The sequence below is a fragment of the Urocitellus parryii genome, chromosome 7 (genome assembly GCF_045843805.1).
Source record: "Urocitellus parryii isolate mUroPar1 chromosome 7, mUroPar1.hap1, whole genome shotgun sequence".
Lineage (NCBI taxonomy): Eukaryota > Metazoa > Chordata > Mammalia > Rodentia > Sciuridae > Urocitellus > Urocitellus parryii.
The window spans coordinates 92,320,602-92,338,169 of record NC_135537.1 but is presented as its reverse complement, the minus strand read 5'-3'; positions in this window follow the sequence as shown (position 1 = coordinate 92,338,169).

Genomic DNA, 17,568 nt, shown 5'->3' with positions numbered 1-17,568 from the left:
ATTCCAACTATTTTTAGTATTGATGCTTTGAAATCTTTTGTATAGTTTATGCTTATTTCATTGCCAGCTTTTCTTTTTCTTTTTGTTTTCTGCCATTTCACTTTCAGAATTTTATCAGAAATAACTGGCCTTGGATGGTGGTTTAGCTCAGTGTCAGAGCACTTACCTAACATGTTCAAGGCCCTGGGTTCTATCCCCAGCCCAACCCAAACAAATACCACAAGAATTATTTTGTCTACTCAATTTTCACACCATTTATAGATTAAAAATATTCACCAACCCAAGTTGTCCCAAACAAATAAAGCTTTTCTGATAAAGACCAGGTATCAAATTCTAAATTTCAATTAATGTAAATTAAATAAACTGTGGGTTATTTTGGGCGTGGGATGAGGTGCAATTCTGAGGATGGCACCCAGGGCCTTGTGCATGTGAAACAATTGCTCTACTACTGAGCTGCCTCCCAAACAAACAGAAAGTTTTGAAGTTCATTCCTCAATTGTGCACTATCTACATTTCAAGTGACCAAGAGTTCCACGTAGTGAAACCTATGATAGGTATAAATCCATCATTCACTTGCTCAAGTACCCCCATGTTTTCCTCAATGTGGTGCTGCCCATCGTGAGCTCATGCTCGATCTGCAAATTACCCTCAGCATTTGCTATTGTCAAACTTACTCATTTTTGCCAATCTGATGGGTATGAAATTGGCTTACATTGCTTAAATTGGTTTTCGCTGATAATTCACAAAATGTTTAGCTTTTGCAGAAATCCTAATTGTAACCTTGGCATGTGTCCTATGGGGTTATTTATCTTATTCTTATTACTTTATAGAATCTATATATTCTACATACTATTCCTTGTGGATTAAATGAAGTGGAAATGTTTTCTTCCTACTCTGAGTCATCTTTTCTCTTGGTATATGATCTATTTTTGGTAAATAAAAGTTTTTATTATTAATGAAATAAAATATATCAATGTTTTTGGAGGAGATCACTCAGTATTAGAGATAATTAGCATGCACAAGACCCTGGGTTCCATCCCCAGCACTACAAAAAAAAAAAAAAAAAAAAAAGAAAGCAATCCCATGCAACTTCCCTACCTACTGTAACATCACAGCTCCTGTATTTAAATGACTTTTGAAAGTAGTTGAAAGGACATTCAGTTTTCATTTGTTTTGAGAGAGTGCTTCACTATGTAGCCCAGGTTGAATGCAATCTTTCGATCCTCCTGCCTCAGCCTCCTGAGTAGTGGGGATGACAAGCATGTGTAGTGGTGCCCAGCTACAGACATGTTTAATTTAAGAGTGATATTCTCTAGTGGCATTGCCAGCTGGGGCCAGGCATCCCTGGTGGGATGCGCAAGTGGCTTGGAACAGTGTGATTCACACATTACCTTGTCATCCCAGGGCACTGCTGCTGGCAGACGATTCCTTGGATTGTGAAACCACATCCTATTTGAGGTTCCTCTTTCTTAGAATGGCCAAGCCAAAGATTCCTTTATTATTCAAAACCTGGGGGACTATCAGGAATCCTGGAGAATCTATGATGCCATATGTTCTTTGGCCAAGTGGGGAACTCAGTGGGACACACTGGGTCACCTAATCTGGTGAGGCCAAGATGAGCACACAAGGGAAGACCTACCAGAAGCTCTGAAAAAAAGGCCTGGGTTCTGAGAAAATGCACTCCTGCTCCCCTGCCCTCAGCACCCTGGAAGTGAAATCTTCAACCATACTTCCCCAGCTAGGTGGCAGGGAAATAATTCCACAGAAAGTGAAAAAGTGGAAGACCCATGAAGGCTTATGCAGGATAGAGAATGAACAGGAGACAGGACAGGAGAAAGCCAGATCTCCTTCCCTCTCTCTGTTCCCAGGACTCAGAGTTCATCAGCCAAAAAGCCTCAATCCTCTTCTCTGGACAAAACCCAGACCCATCACTCTCTCTCTCACAGATGTCAGCAAATTCAGGGACTTCAGAACTGTCCAAGAATGAAAACTGATATAACCACCTTAGAAAACTCTCTGGCAGAATCTATGAAAGGTGAACACACCTGTGCCCTGCACCAACACATCCACTCCTCAACAGATGGGCCCAGAGACATGTGAGAGTGACTGTGACATCACTGCTTGGGACAGGCTGACAAACTCACATCAGCAGTAGGGTGGGGAAGTAAACTGCGGTTATTCTTTCCAAGTATAATATTATATCACAGGGAGGATGAATAATCTGCAAAGGCACACACAATGCCACAATGTAAATGAATCTCATACACAGAAGGGGGAACAAAAAGATCCTGGAACCAAAACCAGGTGCTCATGATTTCAACCACATGGAGAATGACAAGGGAGAACCACTCATCTATCTTGGCAGCAGAGTTACCCCAGCCTGAGGGCCTGAGGGGCTTCTGGGTGTTGAAAGCATTTTGGTTTTCTATCTGGAGACTTTTCACAAGTGCCTCACACCCTTGGTCCACATGGTTCAGATGGGCTTACTTCACTCCTAGCCACTAAGATGGCATGAGACACAGGCCCAGCCAATCAGAAGTCAGAGTTTCCACTCAACTGTGGGTCAGATGGCACACAGGAATGGAAATCAGGCCCAACCCATCCCTGGATGTCACCTCCCTGGCTCCAATAATCCCAGGAAGGGCATGTGAATATCAAGTCCATTGACTAGGTTTCAATGTCCAGACTTCCTTCTGGAGTAGCAGAAAAGATATACTATTGACATGAAGCTTCTAGGAACTGTCCACTGCACTTAGGGGCAGAAACTGAGAAGAGACCAACATAGGAAAGCAGAACTCCAAATGGAAATGGAGAACACAAGCATGGGCACGAGGATGTCACTGAGTCCCTGGACCTGGCCATGTCTGCAGCTTGTCCCTTCTTCCTTTCCCGTCTCACTCTCTCTTCTCTCCAGAGAAGTTTCAGTTGGGTTTTCTGCCACTTGCTGTATCTTTCCATGAGTGCAGTCACGTTTCCTTTTTGGAAGTTTCTAGTGTCTAGAAAGTCCTTTGCTTGGAAGGTGCCCTGTCTCTGTGAGCCAACCTGTGTCCTCTGTACTGCCATCTAGAGGCAAACAGGCAGTCCACCTGACCACTGTCACTGATGGAAGACCCCATCTAGAGCATCTGGTTAGCTCAGAATTCCAAACTTTGCCCAAAGTGTCTGGAAACAGTTTCAAAATGAGAACAGGGAAAGGTAGTGGCAATGTGTGGCTGGAGAGAGGCCTGTAGGGACAAATCATAGAAGAATGTTTCAGGTACCAAGCTCCTGCAGAGTCTAAAAGTGTGCCACAACCCCTCCCTAGTCTCCAGAAAACTTTCTTGCTGGCCACATCGCTGAGCTTGCTGCCAGCAATCCTGGCATTTTTCAAAGTAAGCCACGTTCTGTACGCCTGTCCAGGAACAATTGCCAGATTTATGAATTCAAGAACTCATGGTTATCTTTAAGTTTCATCTCATGACTTGCATTCATGCATTACTGGATTTTTTATTTTATATGTATCACTCAGTCTTGGATACATTCCTTAATTCCACTAGTAAGTATGAAGCTTGATTAAGTACTAGGCATTGCAGGAGGAGCTGGGAATAGGGTGGTGATGGCCCTGAGAGAGCTCACACTCCACAGGGAGTCACTGGTCCACAAGTACATTGGCAGGGAAGCAGAGTGCCCACACATGGCCCAAATGTAGGGGAGGACAGTGCCACATGACGCTGTTACGGAGAGTGGGAAGGGGCACCACATGTAGTAGGCTAGGAAAGACCCCCATGGAGAGGACCTGGAGTGAGGGCCAGAGAGTGGAGGGGAGACGTGGTGGAGATGGGGGTTAAGGTCATGAGGGTCCGAATCCTGCACATCCTGGAAAACAGGGCAGCACCTGGGTTTCTGCTCTTAGTGAGATTGGTGACCTAGGAGGGTTTTTTGGAAAATCAATGATGGGATGTGACTTTCATCCAAGACAAAGCCACTGGCAGTGCTATGGAGGGACTGATGGGAATCAAGTCAAGGAGGCAGTGGGTGAGCATCAGTGAGTTTTCTTGACCTAGCACTGAATATCAAGCAGAATCCAACATGCTCCCAAGAGTAAAGGGTTCAGGTGGAGAGGAGTCATGGATAGCCACAGGTTTGGGCCTGAGAGTCTGCAGGGCTAGTGGTCATTGGATACCCAAGGAAGCAGAGGGTGATACAGAGCCCTGGTGATGAGGCAACAGGTGGTCCATCTCAGACAGATGAAATCTGAACTGCTGATTGACACCAGTAAAGAAAGGTGTGCCCCTGTCAGAGGTCCAGTGACCTGGTCCAGAACCCATGGGGGCCATCTGTGGGGTTGCAGAGATTTAATCTGGGGCCAACATGTGACAAATGGAGCCTCATGGGAGTGGGTGATATGGCCTAAACAGAGGGTCAAAGAAGGCCAGGGGCACCCCAGGAGCAAGGGTGGCATCATTCCAGGATGAAACTTTAGCAATCCCTCCCTCCCAGGCCTCTGCCTTCCAAAGCTGACTGTTCTGTCCAAGCCTGACATTCAGAGAGCATCAGGGAAGTAGCACAGCACAGACTCAGTTCCTCCCACCTCTTGGCCACTAGGTCCAAAAAGGCAGCTGAAGGACAGCAGAGATTCTTGTGGGTCTCCATCTCAGGAAACCCTTTCATCCCTTCCAGTGTCCTGGAGTGTCCCTGTTGGCTGTTCCTTCCTAGCCCAAGGCTAAGGGACATGTGGGGGGTCTGATCTGGGTCCTGCAGGGGCAACAAAGTAATTTCCACAAAAATCTTAAGGAACACACTATGGCCCACAGGCCTCACTGCCAGGAGCAGGAATACTTCTGTGCCTTCTGAGGGAGGGCAAGTAGGGACATACCCACAACTAAAGATCCTTCCGCCAGCTGAAGCTGCAAACATTGACTGCCCCTCTAGGCTGATAGCCCCACTGGCTGGTGGCCTGGCTGAGCTGAGGATACCTGAGGGATTCCCTTTCTTTATCCTACACCTCTGCCAGGGCTCTGGACCAGAACCTTCCCAGTCTGGTAGACTCTACTGCTTTTCCCTGGCCATTTCAAACGTGACTAACTGACCAGGGAGCACTGCCCAGCTTCTGCTGATGTAAAGACAGGCTTTGGGACCTTCTGTTACACGTCCTGGGCAATGGATTTCCAGGGGAAACATGAGTCACTCCAGGCATAGTGGACAGTCACTGAGAGAAAGAAGTGAAGATGTGTCCTGCCCATTTGTGTGACAAACATCTCCCTGAGGGAACCCCAGGCGATGTGTGCCATGTTCCCTACACGTCACCTATGGAGTGTCCATGAGTTGCTCAAGCACAGGAGCCATGCCTATGAGTCTGAACCCAATGACAAGATATCATCTCCCTTCTGGATACCAGAACCAGAATTCACAACCCAACTAACCTGAGAAAAGGGTCCTCAGTCACAGAAACCTCAAGAAAGCAGAAATTCACAGAGTCCAAGTGTCTACCCCAAACCCAAGCTGGGCGGATACAAGATCAACAGCCTCCTCAACCAAGGAGAAAGAGAAAACCCTGCAGAGGTACTTGTGAGGTACATGACTGATGATCGCAGAGGCCAGCCTGTTACACCATGCTGAGCCAGCAGTGTCTGGGCTCAGCTCCTTGACCTGGGTTCAATACATAGATGCCCTTATTAACTGAAATTGACACTTTTCCCATTGTCCAACCTCTGTGGACAAGTGAGTGGGCACTTCAGGGTCAGAAGGTGCTGTGCCAGGGGGCCCAGTTCCCAGCAGAACTCCTAGACACTCACCAGGAAGGTCCCAGAAACTACCATCTGGCTCTATCTACCAGAAAAAGCACAAAGACCCTTCAACCACCACAGCCTTCTGGAGACCCCAGGAGTAGCAGGATGGAGGAGGCCCCCTCCTTGGCCCAGTTCTTCAGCAGGCATTTCTGTGAGCACCTTCTAGTTTCCCACTAGGCGCTGCACAGGCACCACCCCTTCTCCTAGAGAAGTTGTAGTCTAATAGAAACAGACAAATTTTAAAAGGAAGGAAATGAATAAACAAGATGATTTCAAAGAAGAAAATGCCTAGAATGTGGAAAAGAGAAAGGGTGGGCAGGAGACGGTCATTAGGGGAGGTTACACTGAATAGGTGAGGCTCTGATGAGAGACAAGCTAACAAAGACTCAAGACATGGGAGTAACCATAGGGTTCCAGGCAGCAGGATGGGAGTGCAAAGGCCCCAAGACAGGTGACTGGGAATGGGGAGATGACAGCAAGCGTGTGATCCTGCAGGGCCCTGGTGCCCCAGCCAGGATTCCAGGCTTTGCTATAACTGCAACAGGAGCCCATGGGAGGATTTTAGGCAGGGGTCAGACTTGGCCTGTTTGTTCCTCTACAAGGAAGATGGCTTTGGCTGCAGTGAGAGAAGTGGAAGAAAGGGGGTTCAGGATGGAAGCAGGACAGGACAGCAAAACCCCAGGCAAAAGCAAACAGGGGAGAGATTAACCAGGGGAAGAAAGAACTCTGCCCCACAAGCCCAATACACCTGAATCCTCTACTTCAACAAGCAGAGGAGCAGATGTCCCAGCAGGCTGTACTTCTGCTGTCCTTACCAACTTCTTGACCTCAAGTACAAGTCAGGAGAAATAAATAGTGCAGGGCCCCCCTAAAGGATATGTCTAGGCTAGATGTACTATTATTCTTAAACACAAGGCCTTGTGTTTTGTGGTCTCACGCATGTGAGGCTGAGCTACTTCCCAGCCCTGAGTCAGCAGCTTTATTTGCAACCAAGAATCAAGTGGTAAGAGTTGGACGCAAGGGTACACACCTGAAATCTCAGCTACTGGGGAAGCTAAGGAAGGAGGATCACAAGTTTGAAGATAGCCTTAGCAATACAGGGGGATCCTGTCTCAAAATTGCAGAAGTAATAAGTGCTAAGATGGAGCTCAGTGGTACAGTGTCCCTGAGTTCAATCCCCAACACTGGAAGAATAAAAACAAAAGTGGACTTTCACTTATTAAGCAGGGAAGGAGTTCAAAGATGATGAAATATCTGCTGCATTGTAAAAAAAAAAATTATGATCCTGTTGAAGAGTATGTGGAAGACCTGGGCAAAGTGGTGCCAGCCTGTAATCCTAGAGGCTCAGGAGGCTTTGGCAGGAAGATGGTGAGTTCAAAGCCAGCCTCAGCTTCGGTGAGATGCCAAGTAACTCAGAGAGTCCAGTCTCTAAATAAAATACAAAAAGTGGTAGGTATGTGGTTGAGCAACCCCTTCCCCTGCACAAAATAAAAGAGTATGAGGAAAAATTCATAATTAGTAAAATGAATACAAAGTAAATAAAAAGTTGGGAGAATTGCCAAGTCCAGGAAAAACACAAAGTGCAACAAGAAAAGACATACAACTGAGGTGCACTGAGTGGACACCACTGTGCAAGGCAAAACTGCTGCTATTTCATACAGACTCTGGATTCCAGTTTGATCTCAGCCTTGCAGTGTGTCAATGCTGCCACTCCAGAGCCAAGGATAGATCACCCTCCTCAGCCCTGTTCACTGTCTTAATGTGACACAGACACATCTCATCAATTGGGTCAGGCTACAAGTCCTGGCTATAAGAAAGGCCAAAATTTTGCAGTTCCCATGGTGGGTAGGTATTTGCTATGGATAAAGTCTATTTCGAACTTATGAGCTAAAATCCTGGTACACTGTGGTGATATTAAGTGGTGTGGCCTAAACTGGGAGCAATGCCACATGCCACTAATCTCAGCTACTCTGGAGGCAGAGGCAGGAGGGTCACATTTTGAGGCCAGCCTCGGCAACTTAGTGAGACTCTCTCAAAATATAAAGGGCTGGAAATTTAGCTCAGTGCTAGAGTGCTCCTGAGTTCAACCTCCAATACCCCCAACAAAAAGGAGGTGAGTCCTGGTGTGAGGCCCTTAAGTCGTGGTGGTGCTGCCTTGAAGGGAATGCTGTTCTCCTGGAGTGAGTTCTCAGGAAAGAGTTGTTACAAAATATGAGCGCAGTGCCTCCCCGTCATGGTGGCCTGCAGCTTTCTGATGTGCCCTCTCCCTCTTACATGCACTTCTTCCATGATGCCATCTGCCATTAGTCCCTCATCAGAGGTTAAGCTGATGGGGCTGTCCCATCTTGAATTTTCAAGTTCTAAAACTGTGAACTCAATAAACCTCTTTGCTTTATAAGTATCTGGGTCCATGTATCTAGTTATAAATACAGCCTACTATCGTATTATTGTTTCTGCCTTCTCCCATGATTATTCAACATACTAATAGCTGAACTATGCATGGAAAGCCATTTAACAGCTGGGCCTAATGAGAATGAGAGAAACTGCATCCACTTCTTTCCTCATTTACTCTCTGATGTTGGTAGAGAACATCCCCCTGCGGCTTCCTTGCAAAGAGATGCAAAGAGCGTTGGAGTTTCTGAAAATGCACATCTAACTGGGCACAGTGGTGCACACTTGTAATCAAGCAACTCAGGAGGCTGAGACGGGTGGAATGCAAGTTCGAGGTCAGCCTGGGCAATTCAGTGAGACCCTGTCTCAAAAATAAAATTAAAAAAGGCTGGGTGATGTGGCTCAGAGGTAAAACAACCTGATTCAATCCCCAGAATCAATCAATCAATCTCTCTCTCTCTCTCTCTCTCTCTCTCTCTCTCTCTCTCTCTCTCTCTCACACACACACACACACACACACACACACACACACACACACACAAAGAAAGAAAGAAAGAAAGAAAGAAAGCAAAGAAAATGCACATCTAAACTTGTATCTAATGTTCTATTTTACTTAAATGATGAAAGAATTCTGAGTTTGAAATTCATTTTCCTTGGAATTTGAAACATCTATCCATTTTCGTATAGCTTTTAGTGTTTATTTTGCTTTTGAAAAAGTCCATGGTAAATCTGTTCTTTGATCAGTATGCAGCATTTTTCCTTCTGGTGAGGTTACTTCTACTTCTGGAGACATTTTATTTCATTTTGTTTTTCAAGAAAGGGTCTCACTACATTGCTCATGCTGGTCTTAAACTCTTCAGCTTAAGTCATCCTCCTGCCTCAGCCTCCCAATTAATCGGGATCACAGGAGGATGCCTGGCATGAGTCACATGCCAAAGGCTGCAGCTCACTAACTGGCTCTGGGACTCCTCAGTACCAATCCACACCAGGCAGCTGCATCCTTCTCTTTGAATTTGCCTGAAGTCTAGTCCACCTCCTCTCTTGTTTGCTGAAGTTTGAGTCATTTTCTTCTTTTGGGGCTGCTATTCCTATGAAGACGACCTTTTTTGGCTAGAGTGTCAGGGAGGTTGGATCTTCTCCAAATTTTTAACTGCAAAAACATATTTCTCCTCCCTTCCCCCAAACACTGCTTTCTTCCTCAAATTACCTCTACAGAATGAGCCATGAAAGACCACTAGCAAACTCCCTGCTGCCTGGCAGCTCAAATGTGCTTTGGTGGCAATGAGCATCATCCCACTCTTGCCTGACTCTGAGCTGCTTATTTGTTGGGGGAAAAAAAGAAAAAAAAACATACATGTAAAACAGAATCTCAGAAACCTCCAGTGCAAGCTCTTACAGGACTTTAGCCTAACTGCAACTTCTTCATCCTGTTTCCCTTCTTGCATGCCACTCCCATTTTGAATTACTGGCCCTTCTCACAGCCTTTGCCAGTGCCATCCACTGCTAACTTTGGTGGTACTAAAGCATACCACAGGAGTATTTCCAGATGCTGGAACAGGGCTGTACATACAGATGACTCAGATGAATTTTTTAGAGTTGTTTGTTAATTTTATTTGTTTTTTTGAGAGGAAAGTAATTGATCAGAGCCATGCCTGGGTTCTAATTCCAGTTGATAGCTGCAGAAAGTAGATTGAGAAACTTGAGAATTTGACTAACCAGGTGGATCTGTTTTCAAAGCCCAATCTAAAGGAAAATTCATTCCTGTTGGGCTGGAGATGAAATGAAAGGATGTGAGGGAGGGGTCACCTGCTCACTGAATTTTTGGTGTTACTTCCTCCACCTTGGGAACTTCTGGAAATACTCTGATCACAAAGAGTGGAAAGAAACAGAGAAAGAAAGAAAAGACCTGACAAAACACCAGAGCTCCAACCCAACTGGGTGAATTCCAGAAGAAGAATCTGTCCCTTCTCCCAACCCTGGCCCTGGGCACAGTTACCTGCACAGTCAGCCTGGACCCAGCAGGTGTGCTGGGGAGGGCTTCTTAAGAGCAAGAAACCTAAAATATGGCTTCTTATGAGATGCAAGCAGAACCTTAGAAACCTGCTGGAAGAGGCATGTGCTAAACCAGCACATTTCCCAGGGTCCAAGCTAGAGCCTTCTGGGCTGCCAGCCCAGTTCCTGGAATGATGCTCTAGGGACCCTGCTGCAAGAGTAGAGGAAAGTGGGTGTGGATGATCCCTTCCCTCAGCATTGAGGGAGGACAGCCAGGACTTGCCAAGACATTTCTGGGGGAGGAATTGGAGGCCAATACTAAGGGATAAGGAACAAATAACTCCCACTGCTGATCAACAAAGAGAGAGAAATGTTGGACATACCCAAATGTGGAGAGCAGTGACACTGAATGGAGAGCAGTGTCTGAGTTTGGGGTCTCTAATGACCTCATGGCTGTTGCATGCCTGGTGCCTGAGAATGTTCCTGTGCAACGGCACAGGATGCTTAGCTGCTGTGGCAATGCCCTGTATGAGGAGGCTCTGTGCAAAAGTCTTATCGGCCTCAACCTAAACTCAGGCACATAGCTCCTAGGCATAGAGGAACTCTCCTGCTAGACAACTACAAAATTCCATTTCTGAGGTTGCCCGTTTAACTGTCATTTTAAACAATGGACTTTCTTGAGCACTGCACAAAGCCCTTAACATTGCACATTGCAACTGTGGATTGCAACTGTGGAAAAGCAACATAAATGTTTCTAGCCCAGTTACTGTCTGAGTACAAAGAATTAAGACTGCTGGCTAACTCTTCAAATCTGCTTCTCCATCAGAGAGAAGCACTCCAACTGATCCCAGCAATTAATCTTCAAAATCTGCATGTGGGAGTATTTTATTTTCTATTCCCCATTGCCCCTGGCCAGATCCTGCAAGAATAGCACATTGGCCATGGCACCAAACCACATAAGAATGGGCACAGGGAAATGAGAGGGATCACAGGAACGTGCTTTTAGAACAGGAAGGACATGGCAAAATATGTGATGGAACCAAGCAAAGGAAGAGACAAAGAAGGCAAGAAAAGAATTCATCCTCAGTTCTACATGGTCCCTCTTGTCCCAAACAAGGCATCCTTGTCTGGAGACTACTGAGGACCTGGCTCATCCCATCAAGGGCAGTGGTCGAGACTCTGGGGATTCCATCACCTGGTAGGGAAAAATGATGTGATCAGAGTAGGAGAGGAGAACACTGTACCTGTCCAGACAGAAAATCACAGTGTGGTGGCAACCTCCTGCCTCCAGTTGTGACCTCCTGCACCCGTTGGTCTCGTCAGTGGGGTTGTGTCCACTCCAGGGGATGCAACAACCTCCCCCAGGCCCCACACAACAGATCTCCATGTTCTCCCATTCCACACACCTCAGGCTGAAAAAGCCCAACATTGGGCATTATGTGGAAGAGGGTGCTGGGAAGCCACAGAGACCCTCACAGTTGTGATTTCTACCAAGTGTTGGAGCCTGAGGCTGGGTTTGGTCTCCTTGGATAGGCTTGCACACAGTAGGTGGGTCCTGGAGAGACCAGAGGTTGCCAACATTAGTGTTGGGATGGAGACCACAGGGCCTGAGGGCAGGCCTGCAGGGAGTGGTGCAAGCAAGTAAGAGGGCTTTGGAGGAAGGACATGGCCCAGGATAGGTGGCCCAGGGCAGGTGTCCTGGGGCAGGGGAGGGACCAGAGCCCACCCACTTCTGGAGTCACCAGCAAATGCTCACACCCTCAACTAAGCAAAGTGCTGACCAAACAAAGTAACTCAGTCTTCCAAGACCCCAGTTTCTCAGGGCCGGGCCTTTGGAGTTCTTTATTCAAATCCCAATACCCAGAGCAGGAGCAGGACCTGGGATCCAATGCACAATGATCCTAATCTTGGTCTTAGTGCCTGAAAACCAGTGGACAGAAGGTGCCATTTGCAAAGTGTGTGAAGGCTGTTGATCTGCCAAGGCTCTTTTATGTTCAAACTTTATGGATAATTATATATATAATTTCCATAAGAAAATTTACTAAAATAGTGCCTGAAACATAAAAAAAGTTATTTTTAAATTATAAGTTTAAATTCCACCCCCATGGTACCTTCCATCATACTCACATCATCTCTGCCATCCTGTTTTAAATTACAGGCAGCATCCGGGCAGTGCTTTCCTTCCAGGGACTTCCATGATTCTATGTAGAGTCAACTTTGCACTTTTCCTTCTACCACCTCCACCTTCCCATTCTCAATGTATGGGATTCTCTCCAAATGTCCTAATTGTTCTCCAGTATTGTGCATCTTCAAGTGCAAAATCTCAATAGTTCCCTACTACCTACCTAACAAAGGACTAGGGGATCCTTTTCCATCCAGAGAAAATGGCCACAAGGAAGCACCCACCAAAGCCACAAAGTTTGAAGGAGAAGATGAAGTTTAACCTGTTCTTTGAGGGAAGGGTAAGAATGAAACAGGCAGAAATTAAGAGAAAAGCGCAAAGTAAATGTCATGAGAAAAAGGGCAGTGTATTCCACATCACTTCGCGGGCATTGACAAGTAAAAAAGAAATAGGAATACTGATTATAGCCAACTAAAAGGAATGTGGAAAAAGGAATGAGTGAAAAGAGAGGGAGAGAAACACTTACAGGATACAGAAAAAAGAAATTTACGTAGATACAAAGGGAGGATGGGTGACTAAAAATGCCAAATGAAATTAGAAAAGTGGACAAGAAAAAACAAGATATATACATAAACAAGGATCTTCCCAATTGTTTTTATGTTGTTCTTTCTGCAGAAATGGGGATTGATTCAAGGCTTGCTCTACCACTTAGCTACATCTCCAAACTTTGTTGTTGTTGTTATTGTTGTTTTACATTGAGACAGGATCTTGCTAAATTGCAGAGGCTGGCCTCAAACTAGCAATTCTCCTGTCTTAGTTTCCTGAATCACTGTGATAACAAGCATACACCCCCATACCCAATAGAATTGCCACCTTGTTTGCAAAATTTTAAATGAGCAGAAGTACTCCTTAATGTTTAGCTTACAGATAATGACATCAAGGTGCACAGCTGGTAGGCAGATTTGAGATTTTCCAACTCCAGATTAGAATATCAATAAAACTAAAAGACCTGATATTGCAGATGAAAGAGTCCTTTGTTCCTTCTTACTTAACAATACCCTATCACCCACTACTTCATCACCAAGGCTTAGCTCCAGGAATTGCTCCAGCAAACAGCAGGTTTTCCCCCCTCACCCTATTTCCCAAAGGACTCACCAGCACTCTAAGCTCAATCATCTCCTATGCTGAACATGATCACACCTTTTCACAAGAGCATCACTTTCCAAATAACTGCAAATCTCTGACAACCATGACTGCTTCATGTGTCATTTGTCTCTCTCAAGGAAGTTAGGGTACTAGTAAAGCAAAATGAGCTCTCTAAAATACTTGATAAATGAGATTACCTCAGCTCTTCAAACCTGATCCTAGGTAGAGGCCTACTGATATGATTACACTATGATGCATCCTTCTCCATAACTGAGAATCTTCAACTACTTATTGACTAAGTGTAGGAACAGCAGTTATGATAAACCATCCATTCAGTCCTGTAAGTGATAAAGGACATAGAGCAGGTTTTATATGGGACAATCACTAAGTATCAGGTGATTCTGAATTATTTCAATGATATTAAGATTGTGGAAATTGTGCCTAAAATAATTGAGTTTTGTTATACATGATGAAAATTCAAATTATGTAATTAAAACAACTTTAGAAAACACATTACTGCATATTAGCTCAATTTAAAATTTGTCAAGTTTGATTACTGAAGACATTTTTGTATATATGTAAGCACTTGATCAATTACACTGATGCATAATTATTAAAAAATACTAGGGATGAGTTAACAGAAAAAAACAGGTTCTTCAGTTTCAAATCAAATCATACCTGACATACAAGAAAAAGACAGTTTATGTTGATGCTAAAATGGGAAAGACTATGAATCTTTCATAATAAAGGTGGTGACAATCCCAGCTTACACTTGTTATTAACCATGTGTCAAGCACTATTGACTGAGAATTAACCTGTTTTCTTATATGCAATATGGTATATTATATATCTCATAAGGTTGTGTGAGGATTAAACCAGAAATGCAAAACTTCAGGAGTTGCAATAGCTAAGTGATCAATAAATGGTTCCTATTGTTACCATTTGGGACAGTGCAATCAGGTACCCAGGTTTATTGTGACCACCATGAATAAGATTGACGCTGGTAGAGAGAGAAGCTTCAAGGACAAGACCCACTAGTTGTGCAGGGAACGAACACAAGAGTGTATTTGATATGACCTTAGGGCTTTGTTATTAAGAGTCCACATTCTTAAATCATAGGTATTAGATATGAAATTCAATTTTAGAGTCAAATAAAAATGTGACCTTGACTTTGAAAGAAAAATAGAAAGTACCTTGGGCTATGGTGAATGAGGAAACCCAAGTTCCAACTTAAGGTAGCTATTACTACTATGCCCTTATTCTGAAGCTTGGTGAGTTGCAAATAATGGCATGGCCAATATCTTCTTCGACCAGAGTGTTATGAAACTTCTCAAAAACAACTTAAATACTAGTCTGGAGGCCAGAGCACAGAAATAGATAAGAGAAATAGGGAGAGGATGATGTACCCAAGGTCCCTTAGAGCAACGCAAACAACAGAAACCAGGAATGAGTTGTATACATAACCGGGGAACCAGCTTTTGTGGTCACTGGATGCTGAGCTTCCATCAGAGAGATGATAAGTGAAGTGGGATTAAGTAGCTGTGGCTAATTTAACTAGATGGAGAACATTATGTCTTCAAAATGTAATGAAAGGTTTGGAGCACATAATGTGGAAAGAGGAGATTCAGATAACAAACTTATAAATGTCTAATCATTCTGTGAGTTTTCCCCACCAAAGATGGCTATTTATCTTCACAATAAAGATTCATGCTGCATCTTGAAACAAAAATAACTATTAATTAAGGATGATAACCTTCCATAACAGCAATCCTTAAAATAAATTTTTAAAGTTAGAAGAGCATTTTCACATGAATAATGATAGCTCCTTAAAATCCCCTGGATTTTTCTACTACAATGTGGCCACAAGAAGCTTCAATTTTTTTTTTAATTTATCATTTTAAGAATTATATACAGCAGAATCAAATGGAAGTTGTTAGAAAAATTTTAAAAAGTACCTTGGTCTACGGTGAATGAGGAAACCCAAGTTCCAACTTAAGGCAGCTATTACTATGCTATAGAACTGCTACAGGGATGGCTGGCCCAAGAAGGAAGCCTACTAATATTAAAAGAAGCTAGAGATCTGCATTTTTATTTAAAAGTATTATTCCAAAACCTAACCCCCATATAAAATATTAAGCAGCTAAACAAAACAAAACAACAACAACAAAAAAAAAACACAAAAAACTCTTGGCAAGCCATTTTCCAAGACCCTGAGTTTACAAATTCTATGCCCAACCACACTAGCATTTTAATGGCATTCATAATCTTCTCAGGTCCTAATTTTTCCCTACAATTTTGCTTTCTGAAATTTGCCTCAGCTTATGGAACCAGAACAAATGAAGCATAACAATGTTAAAAAATACACTTTCTGGATTTTCATTGTCTTGACCCTATTGAGGAGAAATTCCCTAAATAGGCACTGGAGAGAAAATCAAAGTAGTACTATACATAAAACTCAAACTCCTTAACAATAAGTTTTATTTCAATTAAAATATTTCTATAACAACTTCTGATCAGAAATACATTAACTGAAAATAACTCACTTGTAATGAAAAGCAGACTGTTAAGACTAGTAAATATTTTTCTTTATTTCTTTTCTTTTCATTTTTTTTCCTGATACCAGGGATTGAATCCAAAGTACTCAACCACTGGGTCACATCCCCAGCCACCCCCCCACCCCCCGTTTATAAAGTTTGAGACAGTGTCTTGCTAAGTTGCAGAGGCTACCTTTGAAATTGTGATCCTCTCCATTCAGCCTCTTGAGCAGCTGGGATTACAGGTGTGTGCCACCCTGTGCAGCAATCCTTGCTTTTTACAAACCATTGTATCTTGTATTTTTAAAAGAGTCCTTGAACCTTTAGAATCTTTAGCCAAGGACAATGAAGGAAAACACTATCCTATGGTTTCTGATAGATGCTTTAATTTGGATTTAGCTCATCATCAGTGTAGTATGTTTGTTATATTCTCCTTAATACCTCTTCTGATGTTATACAGACAGTTTGACCAAATGAGTTAAAAAATAACCTGAAGTAATATTTGACTGTATTTTATAAATTTACAATCACTAGTGCTTAACATATTGTTTATAATATTAGCTATTTTACAGGTCCCCATCTAAAACAATCTACTGATGGAAAAATACAAATGCTGATGGAAAAATACAAATGCAATCTACTGATGGAAAAATACAAATGATGCCAATGGTTATACTTCCTCTCCTCCACAGCTTCAACAGTGCCTGAAGACTCCTTCCACGAAGTTGTAGATTATATGCATTCTAAACATTTTTCCCTATCTTATTTTTGTTCTTATTTTTGATGACTCAAAAGTCACTGACCCTGTCTTCTGAGTTCTCTTTTTGGGATGTCCAACCCCACTTGCCTCCTTAACTGCCAATTTACTTCAGCCAGGATCCAGGAAAATACCTGAGTATTTGCCTGAGAATTAAAGATGCGGGTGTTCTAACAATCAATGCTTATTCTGGAGGCCCAAAGAAAGCTAGTATAGCAATAGTCACATGGGTCAATTAAGGTATTTAGGCATTTGTTTCTCATCTGTCTCATGGGATAATGCTATCATTAGCAAATTAAGTATGATAATGTATTTAAAGTGTGCAATGCAAAGACAATAGAGAATAATGGTACTATTGGCCAATACCGGTTATCCCACTCCTATCAGTGATACTACCACCAACAACAACCATTTAGCATCTAAATAAGAGGCAGCTATTTCCTACTTGAGCAGAAAGGACTTTAAATCGAAATACCACACAGGACACACTAGTCTGTTTGAACTACTGCAACCCAGCACTATTAAGAGTTTGTAACAACCACCGTAATAATTCATTTTACCTTTCAATGCAATATCACTTACAAAGTCCGAGGAGTCACAAAATCAAGGATCCTCTACATTGTGAATACACAATGGAAAAATGACATGCAGAAAGAGAATGTGAGGAGGGGGCACGCATATTTTAAAATGACCCTATTTCCACTTAGCATGTGCAACAACAACAAAATAAATCCCAAATTCCAGCAGCACAAATGGATGTTTCCCAAGGAAAACAAAAGGCTAGAGATTGTGCGGAAAGCTTAGCTTAATGAAAGTAAGTCTGGATGTCTATAAAGGATCATTCTCAAACAAACGCCA